At 46.8% G+C, this 16,622-nt stretch overlaps 1 protein-coding gene across 4 annotated transcripts in view; it reads left to right on the top strand.

Annotated features, from left to right (window-relative positions):
* MTFR1 (mitochondrial fission regulator 1) overlaps positions 1–16,622 on the top strand; it is a 324,993-nt gene that overhangs the window by 147,494 nt on the left and 160,877 nt on the right. The window lies entirely within an intron of this gene.

The raw sequence follows: 16,622 nt of genomic DNA, 5'->3' as shown, positions 1-16,622 counted from the left end.
ACCCCCACGATGTGTAGAGTTTTATTACTATTATTCCCATAATGCTTTGTTGAAAAAGATTGCACTGAGCCAAGCCCCAAGCCCACTGGGGCATTTTTCCAAATAAAGCGCATTGGTTTGAAGTGGATTTTGAATGCCTGATTTACTGAAGCCTATGAAGAAGAGTCGTTCTTGCCTCGAAACGCGTCGGCATAAAGACACACTATGGCATATGTGAGGCAAGCTGCAACGAGGCTAAAAGACACCTGTTGGTGAGGAGTGCTGTTGAGTGACCTTTCAATTCTAGGGCAAATTGGTTAAAATATTGCTGCACGGTGGCCCGCCATGGAAAGGAGCACCATTCCGGAAATTAATGGAAGGCTGTGGAGAGAAACTTGTTCTCGCTATGAAGCACAGAGCCCCAATTGCAGGTGAAAGCTTGCCCGAATTTTGCCTTCCTACCAAGGATTAAGTATGCTTTTAAATTGTAGAAACGGGACATTCAACCTACGAAGGTACTAATGTTAGTCACTTCAAGGGACTATTATTCCCATAATGCTTTGTTGAAAAAGATTGCACTGAGCCAAGCCTACAGGGGACGGTTTTCCAAATAAAAAAGCAAATTGGTTTGAAGTGGATTTTAAATGCCTGATTTACTGAAGCCTAAGAAGAAGAGGCGTTCTAGTCTCGAAACGCGTCGGCATAAAGACACACTATGGCATATGTGAGGCAAGCTGCAACGAGGCTAAAAGACACCGGTTGGTGAGGGGTGCTGGGGCAAATTGGTTAAAATATTGCTGCACGGTGGCCGGCCGTGGAAAGGAGCACCATTCCAGAAATTAATGGAATGCTGTGGAGAGAAACTAGTTCTCGCTATGAAGCACAGCTAAAAGACACATGTTGGTGAGGGGTGCTGTCGAGTGACCTTTCAAATGCTGGGGAAAATTGCTTAAAAGATGTGTAGAGTTGTAGCCTGAAACCAGACGTTTAATATGAGAATATCCGATAAAACACCACTGGCCTCAAAGTATTTTGAAGTAATACTGCCAGTGCTTAATTTGAGCCACTGGTTGTCGGTGGCTGGCTCCGCCACTTATTTTTCCCATATAAGACATTTGAGAGAGGGAAAAGCCACACAGATCAGAAAGATTGAGGAAGATAAAGACGTCAAAACAGTCACAAACTGGATCTTTCAAGTTTGGAAAAAAAGTGATTGGGAGCGTCTCGTCGTAAATTAAAGACTACCGGCCTCGGTATTCAGCGCACCAACATTTAATTACACCAGCTGCCAGCTTCTGAGCAGATCTTCGGGCACCAGAGATCTTTTGTTCACAAATTAAGCACTGGATGCTGTCCATAGAAGCAGTAACTGGGCAGACAGAGCAAGCTGAAGGGGTCACTGGGTCTGTTGAATGGAGATCACATTTTGGTAAGAACCCCTGAAGTCATCTGTACAGTCTTCATAACCTGGCTGAGTTGTTGTTTCACCCTCCTGGAATTATTTCTTTCCTGTTTTCTCTTTTATTGCTGATGACGCACCATAATACTTTGTTCCATCATTTTACACAACAATTAATAACACTCGTGCTAAGGTATTGGGCAAACAAATGATCTGTTGTTTATTATAAAATAAGCATTTAAGGCCTTATAAAATATGCAGTGTGCATACATTATAAATAAGTGTTATCCAACAGAGAAAATGTATCTGCAATTTGTGTTCTCCCCTTTAACCAAGTGAACTGTTCCCTAATGGTTTTTATGTTGGTTACCCGTATCGGTTGACATTTCTCCTTGCCCTGGTACAGTTTACTAGTCAGTCAATTCCTTTATTCGATATTTATAGTATAAGATCATAAAAGTGCAGATAAATACAATTTAAAAACATCAATCAATCAGTGCAAAATCAGAATTATGTACATATGAAGATAATAAAAACAGAGAACAATCACAGATAAAAAAACAATTGGTAAAAGCTGTTTAAACCGTTCCGTGCTCCCGTCTGCTGACGGGAGCACTACCTGGCTGGTGCTGCGAATGACCGTTGGCCGTCGCAGCCCCGCCTGTTTCTTCAAACGATACGCACTGGCGCGGAACGTTCGAAGCAGCTAACGTGTTAAAATTCATTCACTAGTGTTGTATTGCCGCCTTATCTTCCATGATTGAGTTAAGGAAGACGCCACTGAAAAGCAAACCATAGTGTTAGGCAGGAATTGTAAAAAGAACATTGCTACATGGCATTGTATAAAATGAATTTTACATTTCAGTGGGAGAATACATCTTTTGCGGTGTTCCTTATAGAATTTGCAGAAGAACAAATATGTGTAAATTTGATTGTGCTGAGGAACCATCGCAGGGACAAGAAGGTACATCATTTATGGAATAGATTCCTGCAGGGTGTGCCAGCATACTAGGAATAAGATTCAATCGAAATCTAATTAGAAGGAATCTATGACGTAAGTTTGTCACAGTAAATAGGAATGACATTGTCCCTTCCTGAGGCTTCGGACCTTCAAGGTATAATTTTACCTATACCTTTGTGCAGTTTATTTGCAGTCTGGCATCTGCTCTTTGTTTAAGAAAACGGGCTTTTACCTCCCGTCTTGAGAGGCTCATATAATCCCTGGGGATAACGAATAGGCACTCCAGACCTAAGGTGGAGAGAGTAGATTTGATGTACGAAATCCAGGGGATCCTTTGGGCATTTTCCATGGATAAACAATCTTAAATTCGTTTTTGAGTAGTCTGAGTAGACTCCCTTCTCCAGATGGAGTGCCACAGGATAATTGGTGCCACAGAGATTGTCTCAGACAGATATGGGACCTCCAATCCTGTGTGGGTGATCAGGTTAGAGCAGCTTAGAGGGAGACCCAATAACGTTTTCCAAAAAGTGTCCTCTATCACTTGGAGAGGAGACTGATTAATATGGCCCCATATGCCTGCCCCATAAGTTGCTACCGACACTGATTTAGCTGCATAAACTTTCTTACCATATTGATCGGCTTCGCCCCCAGTTTTAAAAAAAAAGAATGGAGAGCAATGATGCTTCGTTCTTGTGATAACCCCCTAGTGGCAAGCATATGGGACCATGATAGCTGCCTATCAAATGTTATGCCTAGGTAAGAAAGGGTATCGGTGTGGGCTATTTGTTTCCCAGAAATATAAAAAGTCGGGACCTTCCTATCCTCCTGACCAGGGGTTAAAATAAAAGACTTTGCCTCATTAGTTTTCGGCCCCAGTTTTTCCATGTAGGTTACATAGATGTTTAATAACTTTTGTAGGGCCAGGCCCGTACGGACAATTAGCACTGCGTCGTCAGCATAGAGGAAGATTGGGGTGCGGACATTGTTAATTTTAGGGACGTCTGGTGTTGAGTCCGTCATAGGCGCTTCTACCCCATTGATGTAAATAGAGAAAAGGAATGGGGCAAGTATGCAACCCTGGCGGACTCCTCAATTGATTGGAAACACCCTGGTGTACTCCCCTTTTCTCCCGTATCTGATGCAAGCCGTGTCTGACGAGTAAAGCTGCCTGATAAGTAATATAATAGCCCCATCTAGGCCCATTTCCTCCATTATCCTCCATAGGTGTTCGTGCGCCACACAGTCAAATGCTGCAAACAAATCCATAGACGCCAAGTATAATCTGCCAGATTTTGCTTGGGTGTACTTGGAGTGGAGGCACTGATCTTGGGTACCCATACCCTTTTTAAATCCATAGTGGACTGGAATTACAACCTTACTTTTAGCTGTCCAATCCTCTAAACAATTCAATACAACTCTGTCCATGAGTTTAGCTGTGATATCCAACAATGATATTGGCCTATACTTTTTAGGTTCAGATTTGTCTCCCTTGTAAATTGGTATTAAAATTGATTTCTTCCATTAATAAGGTGGACCCACTTTTGAGACTGTGTTGAAAACATTTGTCAGCACAGGGCTCCACAAATGTGGCTGATCAATGAAAAAATCTATGGGAGTACAATCCGGTCCTGGCACTTTGTTAATGGAGCACTGGGTAAGGGCTTCTCTGACCTCATAATGTTCAAAGACCAATGGTGGATCAATGAAAGGGCTCACGGGTACGTTCTGTGATGCCACCCCCTCCGCATTATGGTCAAATATGCGGGGAAAAAGACCCAACCCAAGATTCCTCATCAACATGACAGTCCAATGTAGGAGCTGATGTTGATTTGAGGAAGGGGGCGTTAATAATACTCCAAAAATCCTTAGCGTTTTTTGCAATTGCCACTTGGTGGAGTTGTTCTATGTTTCTTCCTTCAAGGTTTTAATTATTTTTTTTCTGGCCTCATTAAATTGGAAGCGGAGTTGCTTCACTAAAGTTTTATCTCTAGGAATTACCCCCAGGGCCTGGTGCAAAGCTGTTAGTGATTTAGTGCACGCATGATCTAACCATCTAGGCCCTGCTGTTATGGTAGTTGGCTTTTTCCTGGATAGATATTGCCTGACCTCAGTTAATATGGCCTCAAATGCCATGGTTATTTGGGTTGAACTGGAAGCAGATTCTAGGCATGTTAGGATGTCCCTCGGTCTCTTTTTGATTATCTTTGAGACAAGGGATTCTTTATCTGCTAAGGCCCATTTTAGTGTTATACCATTAGCTTTTGCAATCATGGGCTTAATGTGCCTTATCTGTTCTGAATGAATTCCTGGCCATTTAATTTTGCCAGTTATCGCAGCGTGAATGCTAAAATGTAAGTAATTGATCTCGCAACTGGAGATACGTTTTTTAAGGGGTTCCACTGCGATTATGTAATTGATTGTACTGCCCTGAGAGGGCATGCCAAATGTGTTATACAACATGCCAGAGAAGTTATCAATCAAATTACAAATCTCTAGGTTATTAATCACTAGAAGTCTATTCAGGGCTTCCCCATACAGGTTATGGTTGAAATGGTATAGGGGATCCCCTTCATTTTCATTAAAACCGCATGCTACTGAGTTTGAGAGCTGACAACAATGTGCATTAAAATCGCCCAGCCAGAGTATTTTTGGGGTGACTTTTAAAGTGCTGGAGCAATTGTTAATATCCATCTCCAACTGGTCTACAACCTTTTTCATATCACCTAGAAAGTTATTGTTATAAAAGTTAGCTAAAACATTATTGTCTCCATCTGGACCTTTTAAAAATAATAAGTGAGAAAAGGGGAAAGCATTATAAAATGAAACCACTTCCACCCATAGAGTATTTTGTAATAGAGTTAAGATCTCTCCCCTACCTCTGCCCGATCTTGATGGGAGGGCGGCGGTATAAAACAAGCAATAACCATCCGGGTCGGTCTGCTCGACCTCCCATGTTTCCTGGAAAAAATCAGCTCATATGTAGTTATAATGTTTATCCAATCTGGGTCCTGAATTTTGCTTCTCGGGCCAGTAATATTCCATGACACAAAAGCGATTTGGTTTAGACTGATCAAATTATTCAATTACAGGCAATTGTGTTTTCAGGAACCCGTAAAGGTGGATTTTGAACAGGAGTGGATACACTCCTGTTCAGGTTGTGTCAATCACAACCACCTAGGTCTGTAAGTGCATTGAATCGATTATGTGTGGGGAGGGGGGACAGGAAACTGACTCAGAGTATTGGAGAGGATTAAACGAAGGGGGGGGGGGCAAGTCCAATACAGGAGATTGTCACCCTCGCAACCCCAGTGTGTTGACGGGGAGCCAGTGTAGGCCTCTCAGGTGGGGTGTGATGTGGCTGCGTCGGGGGATGTCGAGGATCAGACGTGCCGAGGCGTTCTGGATTCGTTGTAGTCATCTCAGGAGCTTGGTTGTTGTTCCTGAGTAGAGGGCGTTCCCGTAGTCGAGTCTCCTGGTGATGAGGGCCTGGGTGACGGTTTTTCTCATGTGGTGAGGGATCCATTTGAAGATCCTGCGGAGCATTCGGAGGGTGTTGAAGCAGGACGTGGAGACGGCGTTGAGTTGCTTAGTCATGGAGAGGGCGGAGTCTAGGATGAACCCCAGGTTGCGTGCGTGGTCGGTGGGTTCCGGGGCAGTGCCTAGCGATGTGGGCCACCAGGAGTCGTCCCAGGCTGATGGGGTGGGTCCGAGGATGAGGACCTGCATTTTGTCTGAGTTCAGCTTCAGTCTGCTGTCCTTCATCCAGTTGGCGACAGCCTTCATTCCTCTGTGGAGGTTGGCTTTGGCGGTGTGGGGGTCTTTGGTGAGGAATATGATCAGCTGGGTGTCGTCAGCGTAGGAGATGATGTTGAGGTTATGTTGTCGTGCGACGTGGGCGAGCGGTGCCATGTAGATGTTCCACAGCGTCGGGCTGAGGGAGGGTCCCTGTGGGACGCCGCAGATGATCTCGGTGGTTTGTAAGCGGAAGGGTGGGAGGCGGACGCTCTGAGTTCGGCCGGAGAGGAAGGAGTTGGTCCAGGCCAGGGCCTTCTCTTGGATTCCGGCGTCGTGGAGGCGTGCTGATAGGGTGCAGTGGCAGACCGTGTCGAAGGCTGCAGATAGGTCCAGGAGGATGAGGGCGGTTGTTTCTCCTTTGTCCATCAGGATCCTGATGTCGTCGGTGGCGGCGATGAGGGCGGTCTCGGTGCTGTGGTTGCTGCGGAAACCGGATTGGGATGGGTCCAGGATGTTGTCTTCGAGGTAGCGAGTTAGCTGTTGACTATCTTCTCTGTCACTTTTGCCGGGAACGGGAGCAAGGAGATGGGCCTGAAGTTCTTGAGCTCTTTGGGGTCCGCCTTGGGTTTCTTCAGTAGGGCGTTGATCTCGGCAGGCTTCCAGCTTTCCGGCAAGATTGCTGTCTCAAAGGAGATGTTGATTGTTTTCCGGAGGTGGGGTGCGATGGTTGTGCTGATTTTGTTGAAAACGTGGTTAGGGCAAGGGTCGGATGGGGATCCGGAGTGGATGGAGTTCATGGTTTTGACAGTGTCTTCGTCGCTGACGTTGGACCAGACGGTCAGGCGACTGGTGCGGGTGGAGGTCACAGGGGTGCGAGGGTGTCGGAGTTGAAGCTGTCGTGGATGTCGGTGATCTTGCGGTGAAAGAAGGTGGCCAGGGAGTCGCACAGGTCTTGTGATGGTGGAATGTCGTTGGTGTTGGAGCTGGGGTTGGAGAGTTCTTTCACGATGCTGAAGAGCTCTTTGGGGTTGTGTGCGTTGTTCTCTAGGCGGTCCTTGAAGGCGGTCCTAATGAGTTGGCGGTGTCTGCGGGTGGCGTTCTTGTGGGCTGTGTGGTTGTCTGGTGTTCGGTCGCGGAGCCATTTCTTCTCCAGCTTCCGACAGGTGTGCTTGGAGATCCGGAGGTCTTCGGTGAACCAGGCGGTTTTCTTGTTGGTGTGGTTGTTTGTGGAGATCTTGAGAGGGGCGAGGGTGGTGGCGCAGTAGTTGATCCACTGTTTGAGGTTTGAAGCGGCGGCGGCGGGGTCGGAGGGGTCGGCGGGTGGTCTTTGGGTGAGGGTGGTAGTCAGTTGGTCCTTGGTGAACTTGCCCCAGCAGCGGCGGGGCCACTGTTGGGTGCGACTCATCGACCAGATTCTATTTTTTTTTTCAATTCTGGACAGTCTGTCTATCAACAGTTGAAGTAAAACAGTAATTGATTGCTCTATCTTTAAAATCAATGAATCCATAAAAGATGAGTGGAAAACATTTAATTCTTGGGGTGTAACAGTTTTTTCTTTTGTTGGTCTGCCCCCACCTTTCTTTTTTGGTAGGGGGGGGTCTGAAGGGCCCGGAGGGGAGAGTAAGGCGGTGGGTATGCGGGAAATCATACGTTTGGGCCGAGTAGTGGTAGGCTCTGAAGTTATAAGTTGTTACTGTCGTGGTATGTTCCTCCCTATTTATGGACTCGATCCCAGCAGCTGACTCACCCGTTCCCCCCCCTCTCTCCCCCCATAGATAGCCTTCTTTTGACAAATAAGATCTCCTTATCAAGTGCATCAGTAGCTCTTATAAGGAAAGAGTCTAAAGTGTTTGTGGGCTTACCTCCATTAGTTGTAGTTGTCATTTTCCATTTCTTCATCTTGTTTGTCAGACCCAGTCCTCTTATGCCACTAAGCCGTACACGTTAGAGGGGACAGCCCAGCCTCTTCCTGTCTCTGACGGGCGCAGATGGGCCCACACTTGGCCCTCATGCGTCTCGCGCCCTGGGAGCCCAGGAGTGCCTTTTATGCGCCTCCGGCACGTAGTTCACGGCGTTGTCTCCTCCTGGCGCTATGGATAATGGGGAATGTAGTCCCCTGCTGCCCCGGTAAAGTGCTGGTGCCTATAGCGAGCTCCCACATTCAAGTTTTATTTTTTTTAGCCGCGATCCTGTCCTTCAAATGAAAATTAGCTGCACCCACCCCATTGACCCCATGGCATCTGACAACCCGTTTCCGCCCCTGGGCATAATGCATTCCCTCTTTCCGGGGTTAGAATCTTCGCACCCGCTCTGCCCAGGCTGTGGGCTGTAGGAGCCCGCTCTACCCAGCATAGTGGGAGTCGGCCCTCTTGCTAAGGTCGATGTGGGTGTGTCTGCCGAACGCCGGTTGAGGACATGCCATCTTGTAGCGCATTGGCAGGCATCTTCACCCAGCATCATGTTTTCTTGCTACCCTCATCAGGCAACTGCCTATCCAGGCACAGAGATGATATAACTGGAGTCTCCAAACTTTTTTTGTAATAGGAGCTACTTCTGTTCAGTGAGAACCAGCATGAGCTACTAATATTATTAGTGTTGTAATAGTGACCGTATCAGATATGATTACGCTAGTGGCCACTATATGCAAGAGTACCAGCTATGGTTACCTCAGTGCATCAGGCAAGTTTGCCAGCAATAATGGAAAATATGCCTCATCAATGGAGAATGCCCCACTTGAATTAAATAGTCTGCCAGGGAACCCGGTTTATACCCAGCAAGGGATTGAGCTGTTTTTAGATTATTATGCGGCACTCTATCTGAGTGGGCTGGAGCTTGATGAGGAGGGAGGTTTTAACGGAGGCTGTATTACCACACCTTGAAAAAAACGCAGGCTGATGTTCTAGGGCAGGATATATCATTAGGTGAAATACAGAGCGCGATAAAACATATGGCGCGCAACAAACCACCTGGGACAGATGGGTTGCCAATAGTTCTACTCAACTTATGTTGATTCCTTAGCCCCTAAGTTAATGACCGTCTATAATGAGGCGAAAAGAGCCGGGATACTACCGAACTCTACACGTGAGGCCGTCATCATCCCTTTATTGAAACCTGGGAAATTTCCCACTGATAAAACGGCATACCGCTCTCTGTCAATGCTTGCGACAGATTATAAAATCTTGAGTAGGATTCTTGCGACACGTTTGCTTCCGCATATGCATCACCTGGTTCACCGAGACCAAGCAGGATTTATACCGACTCGGAACACTGCCACCAATGTGAGGCGCTTTCTCCACATAATGGGGGCGGACTCTTACTCATCGGACTCCGCTATCATCCTATCGGTTTTCATCGATAAGGCATCTGATTGCCTGGAGTGGCCGTATTTGTTTCAAGTTATGCGCAGATTCGGCCTCGGAGACTCCTTTGTAGCCTGGACGGCGATATTATACAAAATAATCTACAGCTCGGGCCGGATGGGGGCTTTGGTGTCGTCCTCTTGTGCGGTGAGTCGGGGAACGTGACAGCTGTGCGGGCTCTCCCCTTTGCTGTTTGCATTGGCCATAGAGCCTTTGGCGGCCCAGGCCTGCGATATGCGGGGCTTGACGTGCGTAGCATGGTACAATATATATATCACTTTATGCCGATGATCTCCTTTATGTTCCTAGCGTATGCAACTGATAACCTCGATAGTGCGAAGGACCTACTCCAGGATTTTGGGATGGTATCGGGTCTCAAGGTAAACTGGGCTAAGACCTGTCGGTTCCCAGCCGCCCAGAGCGCGAGGGACCCTCCTATTCTAACGGAATAAAGTGGGAGTACTGATGTTTATCGTATCTTGGGTCCCACATATATCATACACCCTCTGATTTGTTAGATGGAAATGTGGGGAGGGATATCCGAAGCCTCCGAGGTAGTATGGATTTCTGGGGCACTCTGCCTCTTTCAGTGGATGGACGTGTGGTGCTTTTAAAAATGGTGGCATTTCCTCGGTTATTGTACTACTTTCGAACATTGCCAATCTGGATACCGGCGTCACTGTTTAAACGGATCCAAACTCTGATTACGGAGTTTATTTGGGTGACCGGCAGACGACGGGTAGCACTTAAAACTGATGCACCCAAAGGCAGACGGAGTGCTTGTGGTCCCTGACTTAGAGACGTATTATTTAGCAGCTCCGCTGCAATGACTTACCCAAGCAGTGGTGTTTGAGTTTCGGGGTCTGGACGATCGTTGTGACAATGGGATGCCGAGGCACGTATTGTCATCCATCATTCTCCAACAACTGCTGCGACTTGGGCGCTGACTAGTGAGGCCCGGACGCAGACTATGCTGGAATCTAAGCCAGCGAAGGGCTATAATTAGTCGACCTTACGACCCCGAAATATCCTTGACTATGTGCATCGCACTCCCACATGGAGGGGATTGGGGTGCACTGTTCAAATGGGAGAGCAGAGGGCTGCAGCTGCTGGGAGACTTATACGAAGATGGCGGCATCCTCCCGTTTTCAATCTTACATGATAGATATGATCTCCCCCGTGGAGATTTTTTTGCTTCATTCAGCACCTGCAAATACGTGGTCATGGTGGCAGGGACCTTTAAGGCAGTTACGTGCTTATAGAGACTTAGGACTGGGAGGGGTTGGAGCCCTTCGAGGAACTGCAGAGAAAGTGAGAATTGGACCTGGGTAAGGAAATCCCAGAGAAAACATTAGCTCAGATAATCAGGAGAGCGTGGAAAACCACTAGGAACACCCGCTTCTTTATATTACATAGGGTGTATCTTACCCCTGCCAAGATAAATACATATTTTAATACTGACACAGGGAGATGCCCACACTGAAATTTAGAGGGGGCGGAGTTCAGCCACATGATGTGGAGCTGCCCGCAGTTGGGAACGTACTGGGAGGAGGTAATAGCGTTATGTGAGATTACGGACAGACAGATAACACCTAACATGGGAACTTGCTTGTTACACTGGTACCCATACATTAAAAACAAAAATCGTGAGCAAATTAATAGATTTAGGATTACTGCTCGCCAAGAGAGACATTACGGCGCACTGGAAGGCTGTGCGGGGCCCCAGTATTCAGAGATGGAAAGCGGAATTGCTTAGATGGGCAGCGAGCGAGAGCATAGTTCAATTCCAGCTTGCTAGACAGGCAAAGGGAGAAAAAGCCCTATAGGCCGCGAAGGCCAGGGAAGCATTCGTGGTTCTATTACAAACACCAGAAGCGGAATCAGGTGACAACTTTGCCATGAGCGTATAGACTGTATCACCTTGAATAATGTATATATTGCTGGGGTGCCCACGGCTGAAGTAGCATTAACTATAATGCTGAATGGGGGAATATTAAAGCTCATTGTATCTAACATAACACTGTATAATGTTGAATCCTATGTCACTGCGCTCGAACTGTGTTACGCTAGAAGACACACCGGGGATAGGGGTGGGTTTAAGGGGAGGTTGGGAGTGGTTTTGATTTTACTCTTAATATGCCTTGTTTAAGAGTCTCAGAAGGGTTTGAGCGACTGGTTGTAGAAGCCTGTAATGTAACCATGTCTCTCCTAATTAAATGGTAGAAGGACAAGCTACATGTCTGAGAGAAGTGCCCATCACAAGAACACATTTGTTGTCCTTTGCTAGCATCTGTTCACCTATCCGAAGATGTTAAAATAGCTTAGGATATTGTTCTCGGGAAAGCTCAATTAACATTAAGGTTGGTCAGAATCCTGTAATCAACTAAACAGTCAAGACCATTAATGAAAAATGTTCACAACTATCCTTCTTTCAGTTCTTAGTTTGTAGATTTATACAAATGTCAAATTAATCATTACAGAAAGTAAAACACTTAGTATCAGAAGCCAATTCATTAATAAATGCAAAAATACAATGTGCCTTTACAAAAATAGGTAGCCACAGCGCATATGGCATTCATCAAATTAATAACAAACCCTGTTGTAAAAGAACACCACAACATCTAAAGGTCTTTATGGTTTAAATCTTTGATTGAATTTTCTTCAACATATAACAAGACCATCCGCTCTACAAAAGCGGTACGACATGAGTAGCGGTCCACAGCAGTAGCAGAGATATAACAGCGCAATATGAGTAGAGCAGGTCAAAGTAAACACATAACATAACAATAAAGGAAACTTAAACATCCCTCCCCCCTCCCCCACCCCCTTCCTCGTCCACCGGGAAAATAAACTGTGGAGGGGTAACTGGAGCCTCTGGGATGTTAGGCGACTTCATGAGTCTGATCGCGGAGTGTCAGAAATGCACAAGAGCCTTAGTTACCTGGGGCATGAACGTTCGCGAAATTAAATTCTGATGTAAGAAGGGATATGAAGGGTTGCCATATCTCTCTGAAGTCTGCTCCTTTACCCGCAAGTGTAAGTGTCAATTTCTCCATACCCAAAACGTGCCACAGGCGGGTGGTCACCCTGTGAAAGTGGAGGTTTGGTAAGAATGCCAGTGTATCAGTATGTTCTGGAGAGCTGAGCCCATAGCAATGGCAATCAATCGACCCCTCCTTGCTTTGAGTGGGTAGGTAAGGGGATTAGACAGTCCCAGTAAGATATATGCAGGGAATCTGGGAAGTTGAGTGTCTAGGTGAGTGTCTATCTCATCAAGAATCTGGTTCCAGTATGGTTGAACATGTTCGCAGTCCCATAAAAGATGATTTGGAGTCCCCGTCTTCCCGTAACCCCTCCAACAATTAACGCTTTTTTCAGGTCATATTCATGTATCCATTCAGGTGTATAATACCAATATGTAGCTAGTTTTGTCAGAGTCTCAGTGAGTCCCGAGTGATAAGCCGAATTGCTTGCCCTGAAATATATACCCTCCCACTCCTTACGGGTCAGGGACCTACCTAGTTCCCACTCCCAACGCTCCCTGCCAGTATTATAGGTGTGTTTATCCTTCGATAGCATCATCTTATATAGGTCTGAAATAAGTTTTTTGTCTGATGTGCGAGTTATAAGCCATTATTCATAGGTGGTCAAAAGGCGTTGTGCCTCAGGTCTAACCTGTGGATGTAGGGCCCAGTGACAGAGCTGCAGATATCGCAGACGCTCCTCTTCCGCAATGCCATACTCTGCTTTGAGCTGTGGGAAAGACATCATACCATCTAAGTCAAAGAGATGACCCAGTGAACGGCAAACTGTTACCCGCCACGCAGACAACGCTGTTGCTGCCATGCCCGGTTAAAAGTCCGGGTTATCGAATAAGGGGGTGAGCGGGGGAGGGAAGGTGGTTAGATTGTACTTGACGTTAGTACGATCCCAGGCTTCCAGTATCTGGCAGGTAATATAAAATGCATAAAGATTGGGTGGTCTGTGGTGTTTCGGGAGAAAAGGTATTCTCTCCAGAGGTGTGGCAGATACTGCTTGGTCTTGGAATAACTAGCATTTCTTGGATTCTAGGCGATGCCATTCTACTAAGTATCGCAGTTGGGTGGCGTAAAAATACACACCCACACCGCCTTTTTCTGGTGGGAGGATCGCTATGGCGTGCTTAAGGGATGTATGACATTACAACGCATGCTTTTAGCATGCATGCCTTTACAACGCTGTTTTTACAACGCATGCCTTTACAACGCATAGTGCTTTGGGGCGCTGGATAGTGAATAGTTTAATTTACTATTCCAACTCCAGTCCCCGTGGATAGTAGGGAAGGTGTTGGATAGTAAATTAAACCTATTCCCTATCCTAGAGCGCCCTCCAGCGCAATGCGTTGTAATGGTTTGCGTTGTAAAAGTTGCGTCGTAAAGGCACTGTGTGGTAAAAGTTGCGTTGTAAAGGATGTTTCCCGTGCTTAAGCCTTGGTTTTCGGCCTTTCCATATGAATTGTGCTAGATCAGCTTGAGTCTGCTTAATCCAACCAGTGGGTGGAAAAAGAGGCAAGGTCTGGAAAAGATATAGGATCTGGGGAAGGATAGTCATTTTAATAGCAGATATCTTGCCAAGCCGAGAAAGTAGATGGTTTCCATCGGGTCAGTTCCTGACATATAAGTTGGCATAGTTGATGGCAACTGTGGATCGGATATTAGGGCCTAAGTGTATCCCTAAGTATGAGACCGACTTTGAGGACCATTGACGGGAGTGTTCTTCTTGAAGGCGAGTTAAGGTGGACGGAGATCGGGAAAGATTAAGCGCCTCTGATTTTCCCAAGTTAATTTTGAACCCTGAGGCTGATGCAAAACCATTTAACTCGTGAAATAGGGATCTCAGGGCAGGGTTCGGGCCTGATAGAGAAATCAAAATATCATCTTCGTTTAGGCTTATGGTATGTAAGTCCCCACCAAATTTGATAGCGGTTAAGAGAGGATTATGTTTAATCCGTAAGGCTAGGGGCTCCATATATAAGGCAGGAGGGGGGAAAGCGGGCATCCCTGCCTAGTGCCCCTGCTAATAGGAAACTGCGAGGATGTGTGTCCATTTACCCTGACTGTAGCTTTAAGGAATCTATAGCAGTTAAGGATCCGGGTGCGTAGTTTCTCACCCATTCCCACCCGCGTAAGGACTTGTTCCAAATATGGCCAATGGACTCTATCGTAGGTGTTCTCGGCGTCAAGCGTGAGCAACATGTACTCCCCTTGCGTCTGAGAGGCCTTCTCAATCAAATGAAGAACTCTCTTGGTGTTGTCATTTGTTTGGCGCTACGGAATAAATCCAGCCAGGTCTGGCTCTATTAAGTAGGGCATATATGGTGCCAGCTAGGAAGCAAATACACCAGTGTACAGCTTAATATCTTTATTAAGTAGAGATATCGGCCTATATGCTCCACAAGATGTTTTGTCCTTACCGGGCTTAGGAATGACCACTATGGCGGCTTCGAGCATTTAGTCCGGAATGGCCCTGACCTGGGTGAAAGAGTTGAATAGTTTTGTTAGTAGCGGGGCTTCCAGGGGGCAGAATGTCTTCTATAAAGCAGCTGAGTAGCCGTCGGGCCTGGGCGATTTGGCCAATTTTAGATGTGAGGTGGCTGCTATAACTTCCTCAGTTCTGATGTCCCTATCTAAATGGTCAGCCTGTGCCGGCGTAAGAGATGGTATGCCTGCTGGTGCTACATACTCAGCACTACAAGAGGGATCTAGGCGTTGACCGGTATTGAGCTGTGCATAAAAGTCACAGAAGATCTCCGCTATTTCGGAATCCTCCTTTGTTAACTCCCCGCCCTTCGTGCGAATTGTCTGGATGCTCTGTTTTTGCCTGGCCTCACAAAGTTTGTGTGGTAATAGACAACCACACCTATCCCCTCCAGTGTAGAACGCGTGACGCAGCCGATGGGCTGCAAATTCCTCTATCTTGATCGAGGGCTGCCAACTGTTGCCGCACCGCGCGCATTTGGCGCCATATCCTGTGTGCCCCCGTTCTCTGATGAATTTGTTCGAGCTCATGTACCTCCTGAGTAAGGTCCGCTCTCTTGCGACTACGTTCACATTACCCGCTGTGGCGATGGTGATAAATTGCCCCGTAGGACAAGCGTGAGAGCTGTCCATTGTGTCGACAGAGCAGTGTCATTGTTAGCATTGTGCGCAAGATACTCTTTGATCGCCTTCTGGACCTGTTGTACTACAGTGGCCTTCTGAAGAAGGGTATCACGCAGGCGGGCAGGTTGATGCATGGGTGGGAGTTCGAACTTTGCAAGGACTGCTGCATGGTCTGATAAGGAGGCAGCCATAATGTCAACCTCTGTCGCTAGTGCATGGAGGGAAGGTGAGCAAAGAAAATAGTCAAGTCTAGCATAGGTTTTATGTGCTCCTGAGTGATGAGTGTATGCCCGGCTGTGTGGGTGAAATTGTCTCTAGAGGTCAAGCAGCCCTAGGTCTGCTACCCTTGTAAGCCCTGCCGCTGAAAGCGCCCCTGTCTGTCCCCCATGATGACAGAAACGGTCAACCCTATTATCAAAAACTAAATTCAGGTCACCCCTCCAGGATGATTCTACGCTCTGTGGTGGCCATAGCGTCAGTAAGGGCATCATGGAGGAACCTTTCCTGTCCGTCATTGGAGCATATATAGATCCCACTATGAGGGACATGCCCGCCACCATAAATTGATATATGAGAAGCCGACCTCTGATCTCCGCTTCCTTCAGCAATATTTTGCCTGGAAAGGACCGTGACACCAGAATGGGTCCCCCCGCTGACTTAGTAGGCCCTGATGAAAACTTTTGGATCGGGAATATGCGGGATTTCAGCCAGTTACCCTCTTTGGGAAGGAGGTGGGTTTCCTGCAAGAGGCAAATGTCTGCTTTGGTGTGCTCCAGACAGGAAAGAACCGCCCTGTGCTTAATAGGGTTGTTCAGGCCTCTCACATTGAGTGAGAATTTTGAGTGTGGTGGGAGGCATCAGGGAAATGAGATTCGGGAGAGAGCTATGAGGGGAAGCGCTATTGCCAGCAGGAAGAAGGAGTAAGGCACTCGAAGAGCCCAGTGTAGGCTCTCTAAGGCACTCAGAGGACAGGTAGGGGAGGTGGACGAGGAATCCCAAACTCAAAATAAAAGAAAACCCCTAAGAAACCGGTTCCAACAATGAGCTAG

This window comes from Lissotriton helveticus, chromosome 4_1 (assembly GCF_964261635.1).
Source record: "Lissotriton helveticus chromosome 4_1, aLisHel1.1, whole genome shotgun sequence".
In the NCBI taxonomy this organism is placed as follows: Eukaryota; Metazoa; Chordata; class Amphibia; order Caudata; family Salamandridae; genus Lissotriton; species Lissotriton helveticus.
This window is presented reverse-complemented; position numbering and strand designations above follow the sequence as displayed.